This window comes from Columba livia, chromosome 9 (genome assembly GCF_036013475.1).
Source record: "Columba livia isolate bColLiv1 breed racing homer chromosome 9, bColLiv1.pat.W.v2, whole genome shotgun sequence".
In the NCBI taxonomy this organism is placed as follows: domain Eukaryota; kingdom Metazoa; phylum Chordata; class Aves; order Columbiformes; family Columbidae; genus Columba; species Columba livia.
Genome location: NC_088610.1, coordinates 12558891 through 12575283, shown reverse-complemented (window position 1 = coordinate 12575283; position 16393 = coordinate 12558891). Strand labels below are relative to the sequence as shown.

Sequence of the window (16393 nt, the reverse complement as noted above, 5' to 3'; positions counted from 1 at the left end):
ATAGACTTTTCATAGCTGTACTGTTAATACTGTTTTCAGTGATATTTTTTGAGCTTATCCCATTATCTTATTTTTCTGAGAAGGGAAGTAGGTGGTGTTGCCTCCCCCATCCTTTCCAGATCTTAAATGAAGCAGTGATCTCAGTGGGCTTGTCTTTCGAAAGCCTTTCCTAAAAAAGCAATAGTAATGAGGGGGGAAAGTTGGTTTAACTGTATAGCTAGTGCATTGTCCCTGTATTTTGACTGAATTTCAAATCTACTCAAGAAAGAGTCTCAGAGTGCATCAAATGTTAAAATTGTACTCATCAAAGATGACTGTGCTTTTAATTAAAATTTGGATTAGAAGGGACTGCTGGATGTTACCTTATCCGACCTGCTGCTGACAGCAGGGATAGCGTTAGAGGTGGATCGTATTGTCCAGCACCTGTGATCTCTGAGGATGGAAGTTGCTCCCGTAGCAAAGAGTTTGTCCTTTGAAATATTTTAAGTTTCCCATCTTGCATTCTCTTTGTGTCTTTTCTGTGGCCCCTCATTTAAACAGTGAGGGAGTTGGTGGTTGTTGCTTGACATTTCATCCCCATGGAAATGAGGAATTAGTAGTTGTTTGAAATAGACAGTACAGAAGCTTCCCTGAACACCGTCCAGATTTATTCAGTCGTGATGAGCAATAATAGCAGCAATTTAAAGCTGCTTGTTACAATTTAAAGCCACCGTGCTGTGTGGTAAAAAATTAGTCCACCTGGCAATTAACAGAGGAATAAAGCTGGCTACTCCTTTTATTTGAAATGAGTGCTTTATTTAGTTAGTACATTAAAATTTTCCATTTCAGATATAATTATGATACCATTTATTTATAATTTTTTTTCATACTCAGTGTTGTTCATACAGGGTATTTAAATTGAATGCAACTAGAAACCTCCTAGTTCTGTATTCCCAGTCCTTTGACACATTTGTGCCAATGGGGTTTGTTTGGTAATAATCAGAAGTCTTTCATAAAACTGATTTAGAATTTGTAGCATAGAGTTGTCTCCTTTTTTCTGGTAGAGCTGCATTATTGACCACCAAAGCACATGTGTTTATTTGTATGCACTCTCTAAGTTTGGTCTGAAAATTCTGGTATTGTTTTCACGCTTGAAGCTTCAACTCCTGCGTTGTTGTGAAATACTTACATTGCTGAAATAAGTACATGCTTCCAACACAGAAGAACACCTGACTGGTTTGTTGTTGTGTTTTTCTTTTGGTAATGCTGTGTTCACAGTGAAATTTTGGAACTTAATAGCGATTAATCACGGAATAAACTGTAACCAACCAGCAAATATAACAAGATTAGGATTCATGGCAGTTCTGTTTTTTCTGTGCTCTGAGGCTATTGTAAAAGATGGGCTGATGTGTGCAGTGGTTTTGGGAATTACACCCCCTCTTACTCAACAAAACTTATGTTGGTGAGGTTTTTTTTCCTGTGATAGAGTATTCTGTATGTTTAAAGGTTAATGTATTCCCTATACGTGGGGCAGCACTCAAACAATTACGATGCATTTTCCTTTGCTCCCACGTTGCACTATGATTAGCAAGCTGTGGAATGATTTTAACACAATGTTCAGCATGTGGTCCTGGAACCTGTTGTGAATGCCCTGTTAACCACCACTTTATGTCCAGGACTTAGTTTGGCTCCGTGGCTGCTGCCCATCTGGGGATGGGTGAAGATAATTTCTGGTAGAGAAAATATGAAACATGAAAATAGCAGAGAAAAAGAAGACCTAGTGAATCTTCATGTGTCTTCTCAAGGTTGGAAGAAGGACACTTGTTTGAGGAAAACCTCTGTGGAATATCCTCTCTTCTAAACAGCCTGAAGTGTAATTAGCCACTAATTGAGTAATCACTGTTTAAAAACAGAAAGAACAGATGCACGTTTGAAGGTCTCTGATGTTTTGGAATAGTGGAGAAATCCTAAATACAAAAACTTTTTCCAGTTCCTCAGGGTGTCACCAGTAAGATAATCAGCGAAAACTTCAAAAATGAAATACCACCTTCCTAAAATTCTATAAAACTGGAACAAATGTGTACTTAAACTGAACATGAAATGTGTTGCAGCAAGTGCTGTCTTCATTCCTGTTTTCTGTTTGCATGTAGCCAGAGGTGACTTGTTGAAGATGGTGATTTAAGAGCCCCGTAGATCATGGTGGGCGCTGGACTAAGCAGCTCATGGAAATGGTGGCTGGGAGAAGTTCAGCTGGTCAGTGGGCATGAATAGGCTTCTTAGAGAGGGCAGATGTAAAGAGATGGATAAATTTGGTCTTTTGGAGAAATCCAGCCTTTGAGGACAGGTGTGTATGGTACAGTCCATGTGTTGGGTTATTTTAGAGAAACATCTGAGAGGTTCCTTGTGCTCTTGCTGGGACTCATGTTAGCGAATGGCTTCCAAAGGCTTTGCCTCCTCCGTCCCACGTGATAAGAGAGATGCCATGGTATGTGACTTTTGTAGCCTTCATAACAACAACCAAATAAAGGAATAAAGAAAGAGATTGTTGGGGATTAGTTGAGATGAAACCTTGTTTTTCAGTAGTTGCTAGAAGGTGAATCAAGCAGGGACCTGATGCTGCCTGTGCGGGCAGGAGGCAGCTCCCCTGCCTGCCTGGGCCGTTAAACCCTTGAGCGCATGATGAACATCAAGGCCGCACTGTAAAGCGGAAACATAAAGCACATCCTTTATTTGTGTGTGATTGGATGACCAATCTTTGTTCCTTTTAAGCCATGTGCATATTAATGACAAAGAATTAGTGTGCTTCCTCTGAAAATCTCGGTAACCCTGGGGAGCAGAGGGGAAAAGCCCAAGCCCTGCTCATCCCATGCTGCTGCTCGCCTGGGCTTGGTTTTGGACTCTAACTGCAAAAATTGTACCTCCATGGGTGGTTAAAGCATGTCTGATTTAGAATCTGCATTCAGTGTTTTTGAGAGATGAAATATGTACATCTGCTGTATCATCAGCACTTCAAAAACTGATCTTTTTATGGAGTTTTGACGGATAGTACTTCATAAATACTTCAATACTTTAAATACTTCATTTCCTTTTTGCTTTTTTCTGCTTAATTTTTCACAAACTCAGGACCTGGCTGTTGCTAGCTCTGCAAGGAAAGGACAAGGGCAAGGCATGCTCACTCATTTCTTTGCTCAACTATTTCACTTTATATGAAAGATTGCTTCTAGCTGGTGCTTTGGGGTAACCACACCAAATGAAATACAGGAGTGGGGGGTAACGTGGATCTGATCAGCTGCAGAGTGGTACCAAAACAACGCCGTGTGTTTGAAAAAACTTTATTCTGCTTTCTGAATTTTAGAACAAATAGATTGTGGGTGAATCTGATGTGTTCAGGAAATACTCCTTTCCCCAGTGACTGTCTGAAGGCTGGTGTTTTTAGCCAGTATCTTAAGATATTTGGTAGGAACTTGTATTGCTTCGTGAGAACTGTCATGTACTAAATTACTTAAAAATACAGCAGTTTGTGCGTAGTTTGGGGCAGTGTAGGTGTACCCAAGTGTCTGTTCAGTGCTTTTCCATCCTGAAAGGCAGCAATGCCAAGTTGTCACGTGCACTGCACTGTGGTATGAAAAATACGGACAACATGGTTATTCTGATGCAGCTTGAACTTGCTTGTCACCATGCGTTGAAAATACTTCCGTACAAGAGACCTTGATGCAGACTGAGTAACACTTAATCTGTTAGTTACTGCTAAGTGTACTTTCTGTTACCACCCATCAAAACGATAGTGAAGCTGGGTCTCATTTTCTGCCACGAGCAAACCAGACTGAGGTTTCTGTTCTGTAGTTTTCTGTATGTGTAGCATGCGAGAAGCCTGTAACAAAGACAGAAGAAAGACCAGGTAGGAAAAGAGCATGTGGTGTGATAAAAATTGGAATTCCTGGTGTATTCTGTCTAAGCCCATGCTGTTGAAAATACCCTCTTGAAATTCAGCTCTAATCTTTGTTCAGTATCACAGCACTACGCTTGGAATAGTGATGCACAAAACTCGTGTGCAAAGCAAACAAATATGCTAATGAAGTTACGCTTTAGTTCTAGCATTGCCCAGGTGAACAAGGCTGCATTAAATGGGATTTTGTTTTGTTTTTTCAAGTACAAGATGCAGATGTGAATGGCATGGAGGGGTTGTAGCTGTGCTTAAATGTGAATATTTGTGTAGTATAGAAGAATCTAAATTGTATTCGGGTGGTTACATTTTGAAATGAAAACAGGATAATAAACATACACGGTTTACTAATAGTGACATTTGTTTCAAGTGACATTTTAAGTGTTTTGCCATTGATGCTGAACATGAAACACTCTTGGGCCCTTGCTTGTTCTTATCTCATAAAATGAAGAATCCATGAATTAATTTCAGTGCTGCTTTTTCTATAACTCTGAAAGAGGGTAAATCAAGTGGAAGGCCAAGAAGAATGCTAAAAATCTAGCAGTGGTTTCTCAAATGAAAGATTTCCTGGAATTATTATTCCCTTAATTCTGTGGGTGGGTGTGGTTTGGTGTGGTAATGCAAAGGAATGGATATTAAAGGCTAAATAACTGTAGATTTGTGTAGGAAGAGTGTGTGTGTGTGTGTGTGTGTGTCAGTGAAATAAGGCTGTTCAGTCTCATCTAAACAAACCAAGTCTTTACCTTTTTTTTTTTTTCTTTAGTTTGAAATTGTAAACGAGGAAGTGAGTCAGGTTCTTGGAGGGAAGGAAAGAGTTGAAAATAGATGGGATGTGGTGTAAGCAAATGAGAGAGAACTGTGGCATGCTACTGGGGCTGGACACAGAGGTGCCAGGATGAGGGTGGTGAAGGGCAGACATGAGGGAACTGGTCAGTGGATGTTGGATCAAACATTGGGGATGAAAGAAGCCTCAGGAGATGGAACAGAATGTTACAGGTCCAGGCTGTTGCTATAAAGCTGCAGTTTTACCTGTTGCATCAGCTGCTGCCAGTGTCCCCCCCATCACTCCGCAGGTGCAGAGGCAGGTGGTGGTTCCACATCTGCACACCTGGTGTGGTTGCAGTCTGATGCGAAATAATAGCAACACCCTAAATCATGTTACTTTGGAGAGGTTTCCAGAAGGCCAGAAATACACTTGAATCAAAGGGCAGCTCATGGCATCTGAGGGGGGAAGGTCTGTTGGGGAGCTGCTGCCTGTGCACTGGGGAGAGCTGGGGGGGCCAGGCTGGTGCAGGTCTGCTTTCTGTCCGTAGTATCTCCTGAATTATTGGAATCTGGTCCTTGGTTAAGTTTAAAGAAATTAATTTATGATTCTTTTCAAAATATGCTGAAAAACATTGCAGTGATCTGGAGCACAAGTCTGGGGAGCAGCTGAGGGAGCTGGGGCTGTTCAGCCTGGAGGAAAGGAGGCTGAGGGGAGACGTATTGCTGTCTACAACTGCCTGAAAGGAGGTTGTAGCATGGAGGGTGCTGGATCTTTTTCCCGGATGACAGGCGATAGAATGAGAGGAAATGGCCTCAAGTTGTGCCAGGAGAGGTTTAGATTGGATATTAGGAAAAAATCCTTAATGGAAAGGGTTGTCGGGCATTGGAACAGGCTGCCCAGGGCAGTGGTGGAGTCACCATCACTGGAGGAGTTTGAAAGGTGCATAGGTGAGGCTCTTAGGGACATGGTTTAACACTAGAGTTAGGTTAGGTTAGGTTATGGTTGGACTTGATGAGCCTGAGGGTCTCTTCCAACCAAAAATGATTCTATGATCAGGACATAAAATTCTGCAAGATGAGAAGAAACAATGTATTTTATTGTCTGTCCTCTGCCTGATGCTGGCTGGGTGTCTGTATGAGGTCAGCCACACTCCTGGGAGACAGAAGGGCTTGTGGGGACACATCTGCCAGGGTGCATGGGGTGGGATGGGGTGGACATCCTTTGGCCATGTGAGGGAAGGGAGGGGTGAAATGCAGGGTGAGCCCTGGTTTCCTTTCTGCTTGTTTCTGCTCTTTCCAGCTGCATGCTGGTGTGGAGACTGGTGACATGGTATGGAAAACCTTCTGTAGGAAATGCAGTTTGATTGCTTTGGTCATCAGGATTTGGAGCAATACAGTTCGTGTGTGGTGGTGCTTTAAAATATATCTCTTCTTTCGTATTAAATAGCTTTTGTTTACATTTTTTAAATTAAATTTTGGTTCAATTCATTTCTCTTTTACTGCCAGGGCCTTTTTCATCCTAATATATTTTAAAACTTAATTCTTACTAATCATGTACATAATTTTACTTGACTTCTGGTACTTGGTGTTTAGAGTTAATATTTGGTGAAAAAGTCAGGCCTCCAATACTGATTGGCATCCTTGGTATATCGGCACATTTGAATGAGTTTTTTATTTATTAAACTTCTATTAATGGACAAACAAGGAATTATCTGCACAAGCATCCTCCAGAAGAAAACTGTGGTGGAGAACTATAGTTGGGAAGAATCCCATGTTGCTCTTTGTAATTCCAATCTAACCAGCTCTGTTGCCAGTCAGTAACATCCTTTTGAGACTTTGTCACCATCTTGTAGCTTGGGTCACCTCAGTGTGGTGGCAAGCGCAGCTCTGTAGCACTGCCACGTCCCCGGATTGGGGTTCAGTTGTGTCCATCCTGTTGGGATGTTATTCATGGTTCCCTCCATAGTTTTTCAAAGGTATAGCTACAAACCACTAGTACTTAAGCATATAATCATAACAGATATTGTTAGCATAGCAGTTTCTGCTTATTTTCTCATTGTTGCCCCATTATTAAATAGAAAATAGCAGAATTTGCAGTGGAGCCTTTTATCCCCCGTGTGATGACCCCACCTGTATTTCAGATAAGGCCTTTTAGTGTTTGGTCACCCTGGAAAACTAAGGTCCTGATTATGCATCATCTATTCCTTCCATGGGAAGTAAGTTACTTTTCACTTTTCCATGCCTTTGTGAAACTGGTGTTGAAATCTACCAGAATATAGTGCGAAGGGATGCTAACTCATAGTAGCTTTTTTTTCCCCCTTGTTAGTGTCAGAAACACCGATCTCTTTCATCTGGTTGGTTTTGTTTTTAGCACACTACATTAAAGTATAGGAAATCATGTTAGAAGCCAGAAATAAACAATAGGATACTTTGTTTACTGAATGAATAATCTTAGCTTTTCCATTAGAAATCTGATAATGCTAAGAATAATCATGGAATTTTTTTTGCATGTGTGCTGATTAAATCTTGAATAAGATGCACCTGAACTGGTAGATTTGGTGTATAGAATGTCTGGTCCTTTAAAAGTCCCCTTTGATTAAAATATTATGAATTGGTAGCTATTATTTAATACAACTCCCCTGATACAAGACAAAAGAAAGAAAAAAAAAAAAAAAAGAAACTTGACACATAACTGAATATTGATTTGGCTTAATTTTGCCGTGGATGTTTTATAGCACATGCTGTGGGGAGGGAAAGGGAGAGAAATGCCACCGAAACTGGAAATCTTTCTGAAACGCTGAGATGTGCAGTCTCTAAGCGTTACGCAGGACCTTGCTAAGGGTCTGCACCCACACATGCTCTCGGAGGGGCGGCCGCAGCCTTTCCCGGCCCGGCAGCTCCTCCGTGCCCTGGGAAAGCTGCGTCTGCCCCCCCAGCGGGATGTGACCTGGCAGCACCGCGTCCTGCTGACGTGGCCTCGGCGCAGGAGACGGGCAGGGGATGGATGAATCATCGGCAGGATGAGAAAGAAATTCAGACTCCAACTATTGCAGTTTGCAAGTATATAGGAACAAAGTGTCCCACTTTGCAGTGGAATAACATGTAAATAAGCAGAGAAGCAGTTAACGAAGCTTCTAGTTTGGTAAATGGAAGATTTTTTGTTGTTGTTGTTTTGATTTGTTTGGGGTTTTTCTGTTTGTTTTGGGTTGGTTTGTATTTTTTTGTTGTGTTTTGTTTTAGTGCCTAAGAATCTCCTGCCAGGAAATGCAGTTATCTCTAGAATTAGGACAGCAGACTTTAAAGACAAATGTTAGAACGTACAGTCTGGGCTATAATTTCAAACTTTTTTTGGTTTTGGACTTGTATTTGAGGTTTGTGTCTGTCCTTATTTTACTTGTGTGTGTATAGATATGTCTGAAAGGATCGGTAAGTGCGGTACATTCAAACTAATTTGAGGGAGACTTGGAAAGGCAGTCTCATACCAATGTGTTATTAATTTTTAAATGTCTCCCAATGTCTGTGGATCCTCTCCCCAAAACACAGAGCACCTATGAGTTTAACATCATCTGCAGGAATGCTTGAGGTTGTCACTGTCGGTCCTGCTCAAACGCAAATAATTCTCCAAGAGTGGACCTGGTATGTTCTAACCAATGGTGTCAGGATTTTAAAATCCAAGATTCACATTCTTTACCCAGTCTACTTGGACTACAGACATTGAGAACACCTTAGTCAGTTCTTTCAGTCTTTTTAAAGTGTGTTAGTGCAGCTATAGTTCTAAATTAGTAAAGCAATTATATTTAGATTTTTTAATCTGAAGCAATTATGTTTGTTGGCCAGAAGAGTCAAGAAATTATTCCATCAGCCTTATTAAATTCCATTACTGTTCCTTGCAGGTAAATGTTTGGTTTCCTACACTTTTTATTCTTTATCATCTTTGATTTTGATTCACGTTTGGTTTGTATAGTCAGTAAAGCTTTTCGTGATGCAATATGATTTGCAGTGTTACAATAAAGGTTAGCATTTACAAAATAAAGATAGCACAAGCTGTTGCAACCAGAAATAGCTCTTTGTAGAATTTTATCGAATGTATCATCCATTTTTTTCAGTCTCCTGGAGAGGAATAAAATATGAAGAATTAGGGAGCAGGACACCAAGGATAACAAACGTACAGGTATCCTGCCCTTATTATAGTGTGAGGTTTGTCTCGGATACCAGATCTGACAACTTGTGTGTTTGGTGTGACAAGCAGTGGGACGCTACTGTTAAGAGGATGCGAACTGAATTCTGGTAATTGAAGTCCTACCTGTTCCTCTTGTTGAAAAGAACAGAAGTAACTGCTGTGACAACTGACATTAAGCTTGATTTAAAGAGAACATATTATCCAAATGAGAGGAACAATTAACCCTCCAGGTTACTTCTGCCACGGGCTCTTTCTACTAAGTTTGTGAATCTCACTGCCATCTGTTTGTATCAGTAGATTTAACACATCACTTCAAGGAAGATCCTCAAGCTGAAGCACTATAAATTTGTTGTGTTTAACCAATTCTTTAGCTCAGACTTTCCAGTGGAGAAGACGTTCTCTTTGTAGGATCTTTTTTTCTCCCAGATTCTGCTGCCTTTTAAGGACTCAAGGTGTGTATTTGATAAGTTCGTTCTTCGAATGTGAGTGTCTGAGGCTGGGAAACCCTGTGCTGTCCAAAACGATGCTCCTCCTGCCTCTAATGAGATGCTTTAAGTGTTTTAGTAAATCAAGAACCATTTCCTTGCAGGAAAGAAATATTATATTCTCCACCAAGCAGGTTCTGCCCGTTTTATAACTTTTATTAACTTTATGTGCTCCATTGTGACTGCCCAAAATGGGCACAGTGAATGTTTTGATGATATTTATAAAAAGGCTGAGGTGGGTATTTCCTTCCATGTAGTCAGGCTGTTAACCCAGGAAAACAGACATTAAGCTGCAGACTCTAAATTCAGCCTTCTTCTGAGTTGCCTGTTTGAGGGGTGAACGGGGGAGCTGGAAAGAGGCTTGGTAGCAATTTCCAAATACTTGTACGTGGAACTGCAGGAACCGCAGATGAAATTCCCTCCCTGAGGGAGGCTGACGATACACTGTGTTCACAGCTGTGGCAGAAAGGCAGATTGTCTATCAATTAATTGTGAAACTGAGGCAGGAGATGAGGACCGGGGAGGTGGATGAAGCACATGGTCACCTAAAATCATTACAGGGCTTTTCTTATTGTTGTGTTTCTTATTTCTAATTTTAAAACAAATCTTAACTTCGGTAAGTAAAAATAATGAATTGACTTTAGATGACTTGATGGTAAAGAATATGAACTGGATTGTTTGTTTTGCTGAATTTGAAGTTGTATTTCCACCATTAAAAAAATCTGTAGTGGTTTTTGGAAGCTGTACCTGAATCAGCTGTTGATTCTGCTGTTGTCAAATTCTTTGGGTTGGGTAGCTTTCATTTCCTTTCCACTGCCTCTGAGTTTCATCTCTATTATATAGTATGTGTGATCATATCCTTAAGGGTCTCATTTGTTCCTTCTGCACCAGCATTTTCTTCTAGTCACTGCAATATGGTGGGTTCTGTACCTGTGACATCAATAGATTGTTTTCTGTATCATTAATATATATATATATGAAGAATAGATGTTATTAAAAGAAACAAATCACAGAGTCAGCTTTGTAATGAAAGCATCACTGGTTTCAAAACAAAAGGGGAAGAAAAAAGCCCACTCAACCACATTATCCAGTTTGAAATTGCATAACTCTGGACAACCTTGAAGGCTGTAGAGTACCATCTAGTAGTATCAGTAATAGTTATCTAAAAAGTAAATTTAGAATCTGAATTTGTATTCTGAAGTATTTAAGGCAAATGTAGTCAAAACAAATGAACCTATACTGTGGGTTACTCATTTAAACACTGCAAAACTCAGTTTAAAGTTTTCCTTTCTTCATGGGTCAGAGAGCATCAAATACCACTTAAAATTCAAGCTACTTCTAGAGATGAGTGGGGTTTTTGTTTGTTTTGTTTTTTTAATGTTCAGCACAAGACCAAATTCTCTGTCATAATATGTACAGTTTCTTTTTGTTATTAATGTACCCTCTGTGTGTTAAAACATTAAGCTGCAGGGTTCCGCAAATGCTTTGTTTATAAGCTGTGTTTGATTATTGCTCACAACTTATTGACTTTCTGATTATATTATTACCAACAGCGTGGGGTGTGGGTTTTCCCCCTCCTCACCCCCACCGCCCCACGCTGGGTTTTTTCAGTGTTTTTTGTAAGCTTATCTCTCTTGCTTCTATTGGGGGTGGGATGGGAGAACATTTGGGGGTCGATGGTTCATCAGCAGCAGTGCCTTCCACTCTGGGTTGCTGTTAATTCTCTGACAGTACCCACTATAGGAGGTTTTATAAAATATTCAGCAACACAGAAACAGGTTAACTCAGTATCCATGGGAAGTATTGCAAGTTATTAATCAGCAAGGTTTGTTTTTAGTTCTCCTGGCAAGCAAAGGGCTCGTGACTCCACAGGTATGGAAGAAGGAAGCTGACTAACCTGTGCAGAAACCCTGGTGTAAGGCTTTGTCAGCAAAATGTATTCTTGTTATGTTATGGGAAGGCTTCGCTAGTGCCCATGCTGGCCAAGCAGGAGTCTTATTTTAGCTAAAAATACTTGGGTTTTTCTGTCCATAGAGCTTTCAAACTAAGTTGCATGAATAACTGTGTGGCCTGTAACTGTGTCCTGTTTATCCAAATGTCACCTTTTAAGTGATGTACATGTTAAGTGAGGCTATACTGTGTTATTTATAAAAATCGGGCCTAAAATTCCTAGAAATTCTTATGTGTTTGATTATCGCTCCTGCTGCTGCTAAGGGTCGGTCAGTCTCTTCAAGTGCCATCTTGGCTGGGTTGCTGCACATGACCTCGGCGTAACAGTATGAAATACTATTTTTATCGCAGCAGACGATATTATCTCATCGCAATGTTTTTTTGAACACTTCTAGCCGAATTGTGTTTTATGTTGGAGCTGTGCCTGGAGAGGGGACCGAAACACAATGCTTGTCAGTCCCCATTGTGTGAGCCAGAGCCTTCCAGTTTGCTGGTGGGGCAATGGCGAGTGAGTGGGAGCGAGAAACAAACAGGGTCCGTCCAGCCCAGTTCCCAGTGCTTTTTGCCTTGAGGTTGATATTAGCTCAAGCCTTTGGATTTTTTTTTTTTTCTAAAACAAGTATTTGTGCATGAGTGTCCATGTATGCCTCTGTATATATATGTTTATGTGTAAAGTGTACATACAAATATATAAATATAAACAATTAAGTATTTTTTTAAAGTTTTTGTTTACATATGGTCATTTCATCACCTCAAGACTGTTCCTCAGCTCTCTGAAGCTGGTCCAAGCATCGTTCTGCTCTTGGTGAAAGTTTTCTCGTCTTTGATTACAGCACACAAATGGCAAGCAAGTGCCATTGGGCGATCTACCTGCAGGATTTTTCACTGAGGGTTCATTAAGTTTACTTAACAGCTTAGAAGTGATTTAGAATTGTGATATTTGGAGTGTTTATCAGTCATCTGCAAAATGGAATGAACATAATTGGTGGCTAATTGTTTGCAAGAACTGTGAAATACAATTATGAAGAGTTAAACTGAAACTGACTGTGTTTATGAAATCTAGCATAAGAAATACTATATTAATCCTGCCTCAATACCAAGAAACGCAATTAGTATAATTAAGACTATCATATTGTAATTTTCCTGGCGACGAGATGCTTTGGCAGGCGCTTTCCTCTTCCAGCGCGTTCCTATCGTCGGTGCCTTCTGCCGCCGCTGCCAAGGGAATTACAGACTCATTTTGTTCACCCCTGTTGTGGGATGCAGGAGATGCGGCTGCTGGCGAGTGGAAAAAGTGTTCAAGCTCCTGCGTTTCAGCTACTCAGTTGTGGTGTCATTTCATAGCATGTAATGAAAAGCAGGTAAAATAAATAGCTTCATCTTTTTGTATTTAAGTAAACCTAAGCATGTTTAAATTGATTTTTAGGAGTAGAAATCGTAAATATCACCATGCTCGTAGGGAAAACTTGCGCAGTTATGGACTGTCACTCTAAAATTAGAGTATGTATTTCTCATGGATTTGTTACGCAATGTGCCCAGGTCTGAAAAAAATTGGTATGTAACATAGTTGTTATTGTTGCAGTTTGTATGTCACTGCAGTGAATGCATTCAATTAAAGGATAATCAGCATAATGCCTACTTTGAGGAGTTCTTAATCGTCTAATTGCTTCTCTGAGTTAAATAAACACTTTATGCTTGTTTTACAAAATTTTCCCTTGGGAGCTTGTCACATGGAAGTGTATGTGCATTTATTTATTTTTTAAACAAGAAGAACAATCAGTTATTTAATTAAGCTTCTCCTGAAGTTCTCTTTTGGGATATTCTGTGTTCTTATGAACTGTTCGAATAACTAATGTGTCAGAATAGACTAGGTAAGAGGGAGAACTAATTCGTCAATTGGAAAATCAATGTCCATGTTAATGTTCCAGATTATTATTCCAAGGTCATCCAGGTGTCCTTCGTGGACAAAAATACCTGTGTACATTTTCTCTGTACTTTTTGGAACGCCCATCAGAACTGCCTGGAGCCTGCAGAAAATAGTAGAAGGGGTAACTATATAATATTTAAAAGTCTTCATGCCTTTGTCAAGTACCCTCACTCCAGACTACTTGTAGGGGATATTCACTATTTCCTTTTTTTCTTTATTATCTTCTAGAAGCTGCCTGCTCTGCCAGTGTATTAGAGTTCACTTTGAGTTTCATTGGAATTTGGTGCTTACAGAAGGACTGAGCAGCACACAGCCTGGCTAGCAGGCTCCTCGGTGAGCCTGTGCCTCCTCTTCAGCAATGACATTATTTAGAACAGGAATTCAATGTTTTCCTGATAGTTTCCTAGCCAAGGAGGCTGGGCTTGCAAAATGCGTTTGGGAAGGGCGCAATTACTACATGAAGGGATTCTCCCCTTCCTGCATTTAGGGTATTTGATATGTTTCCTTTAAATGATTTTAACTGCTGAAATAATTTATATGCTAGTTAAGATTTCATTTAAAGAAGCCTGTTATAAGCCTCTGTCTTATTTCTTACCTGGTACTGAAATGCTTGCTGCCATTTCCAGATGTAGGTCCTGCCTCATGCTGCTGTTTGTAAATACTGCCCTAAACACTGAACCTGATGCTATTTTGAAGCCAATTTTAATGATAAATACTCAGTTCAAGAAGGACAAGGAACTGCTGGAGAGAGTCCAGCGCAGAGCCATGAAGATGATGGAGTGGAACATCTCCTGTGTGAGGAAAGGCTGAGGGAGCTGGGTCTCTTTAGCTTGGAGAAGAGGAGACTGAGGGGTGACCTCATTAATGTTTATAAATATGTAAAGGGTGAATGTCAAGAGGATGGAGCCAGGCTCTTCTCTGTGATAACCAATGACAGGACAAGGGGTAATGGGTACAAACTGGAACACAGGAGGTTCCACTTAAATTTGAGAAGAAACTTCTCAGTGAGGGTGACAGACACTGGAACAGGCTGCCTGGGGGGGCTGTGGAGTCTCCTACTCTGGAGACATTGAAAACCCACCTGGACACATTCCTGTGTAACCTCATCTGGGTGTTGCTGCTCCAGCTGGGGGATTGGACTGGATGATCTTTCAAGGTCCCTTCCCATCCCTGACATTGTGTGATTCTGTGAGGAGAGTAATCTATCTCTCCAAGGGAGGCTGCAAATGGCTGTGCATGGGTGGTGATACTGTGCAAATAAGTTGTTAATTATTATGACCAAAAGCATATACAGAGAAACTTCATACTTTGCTGGGTCTTATTTCAATGGGCAGCTTTTGGTGAGTGTATAAGTAATGCTGGAATTTTTCATCAAACTCTAAGTTTAAAATGGTCTTTGGAAACTTTGTTGTATCTCAGAACATGGTAAGATATTGAAAGAGCTTGTTGTGGTGAGGCATGTGGAAGTGGTAGACATAATAATTGTGGATGTAAATGCTAATAGTGTTTCAGCAGTTCCAGTCAAGCAGAAACATTTGTTCTGCAGAACATATGGAAGCATCCTGAGTGTGTTTTTGTGTAAGCTGTGTGTTTAAAAAAGCAAAAACTCCAGAACCACAAAAAAACCCTCTGAAGTCTCAGTCCTGCTGACATTAGCTGGATTTTTCTCCTCCACTTGAACATTGCCTGTGCAAGTGGGGCTGAACTCTTCAGAAAGGCAGGGTGTGTTCAAAGGCTTTGCAGTTTCTTTACTGATTTCTTGTCTTCACTTGAACTATATGGCCTTTTATGTGTTCAAATAGCATAAGCTTACATTTTCCTCAGGGTGAGTCTAAGACTAAAATTATTTTCTTAACGAGCACAGCAAGTTAAATGAATTAGACTGAATTTCAGTTTTAAGGCCGTCCCAGACACCTGAGCATCAAATTTAGGTGTTTGTATTGCATAATATACGCAGAAAGAAAGGAATACAAGTTAACTAGCCAATATATGGCCTTTACCAACTGCTGCTTGTTCACATAGTTATTTATTTCTATTCTATATATAGCAAAAAAAGCTGATGCATAAATTGAGTTAAGTGAATTAGGCAGCTATTTTAGGCAGCTATTTGAGCCAGCTGTTCTGCTAGAAATATAACTATAGCTATTTTCTAACCCCAAGCTGTGTAGTTGCAGTATTCCTTCAGCACTACTGTCTCTCCTCTGCTTGTAGCTTTTTAAAGCCCTTGTTTCATCATTTTAGGAGGTATATTGCAAGGACCATTTTGAGTATCCAGTGTGGAACATTATTTTTCTTATTTTTACTTCAAGATGGATGTGCCAGGCAGGTGTAACAGTTATTCTTATCTGCCTGGGTTTAGTGAGTCACTAAATGCAGGTTTTGCAAATGTCTGGACAATTTTAAATGGAACTTTGTATAATTAAAAATGTAATGATAATTATTAAAACAGTAGTAATACTGTTCTAAGTACAAATGCAGTTAGAGACTGAAAAATTGCTACTCAAACCAGATAGCCCTTAAAAGCTGACAGTGTGCAGTGTCGCTGATAAGGAACTTGGGTCTCTTTTTAAGCCGTGTGCGTGTCCCCATTGCTGTCATCAAATATGTTCATGTTTTCAGCAGTTTGTAGCAGAGGTTCCTCTCCCCACATTTCCCACGTAAGTTAAGTTCTCACTCCAAATAATTGTTTTTTAAAGGCATTTTTGAGTAAATGTGGGAAACTTAGATGCTACAAATCTTAGGAGACCTTCAGCTGTTTGGCCACAGTAACTTGAGTCCATAGGGGATCATGCTTGAAGATTTTGTTGTCCTTCGCTGAATTTCTGGGCAGAGATACCAGTGAAAATTGTATTTTATTCCTTATTTTCATTTTATTTGGTTTGCTGGCATCTATCAACACTGTTTCAGTGTACAAAAGAGAATCTCAAACCTTTCTGCTCCGCTCTGATTCTTTCTCATTTTTGTGTTTTAGCAGCAAATTACTAGATCTTCCAGGATCTCTAACCTATGTTCAAACCTTTCTCTTAATGGTCTCTGAAAAGTGGGATGATGATTCATCTCTCGCTGTGATTGTGGATATGGTGCTTTTCATACAGCTTTCAGCTCAATTTAATGGCTACTCTGTTTTCCACAACTCTGAAGCGCTTTTCTGTTTTGGTCTTTTT

General features: G+C 40.1%; 1 protein-coding gene across 3 annotated transcripts in view; it reads left to right on the top strand.

Moving 5' to 3' along the window:
- The window catches only part of FNDC3B (fibronectin type III domain containing 3B), a 194860-nt gene that overhangs the window by 46998 nt on the left and 131469 nt on the right, over positions 1 to 16393 (top strand). The window lies entirely within an intron of this gene.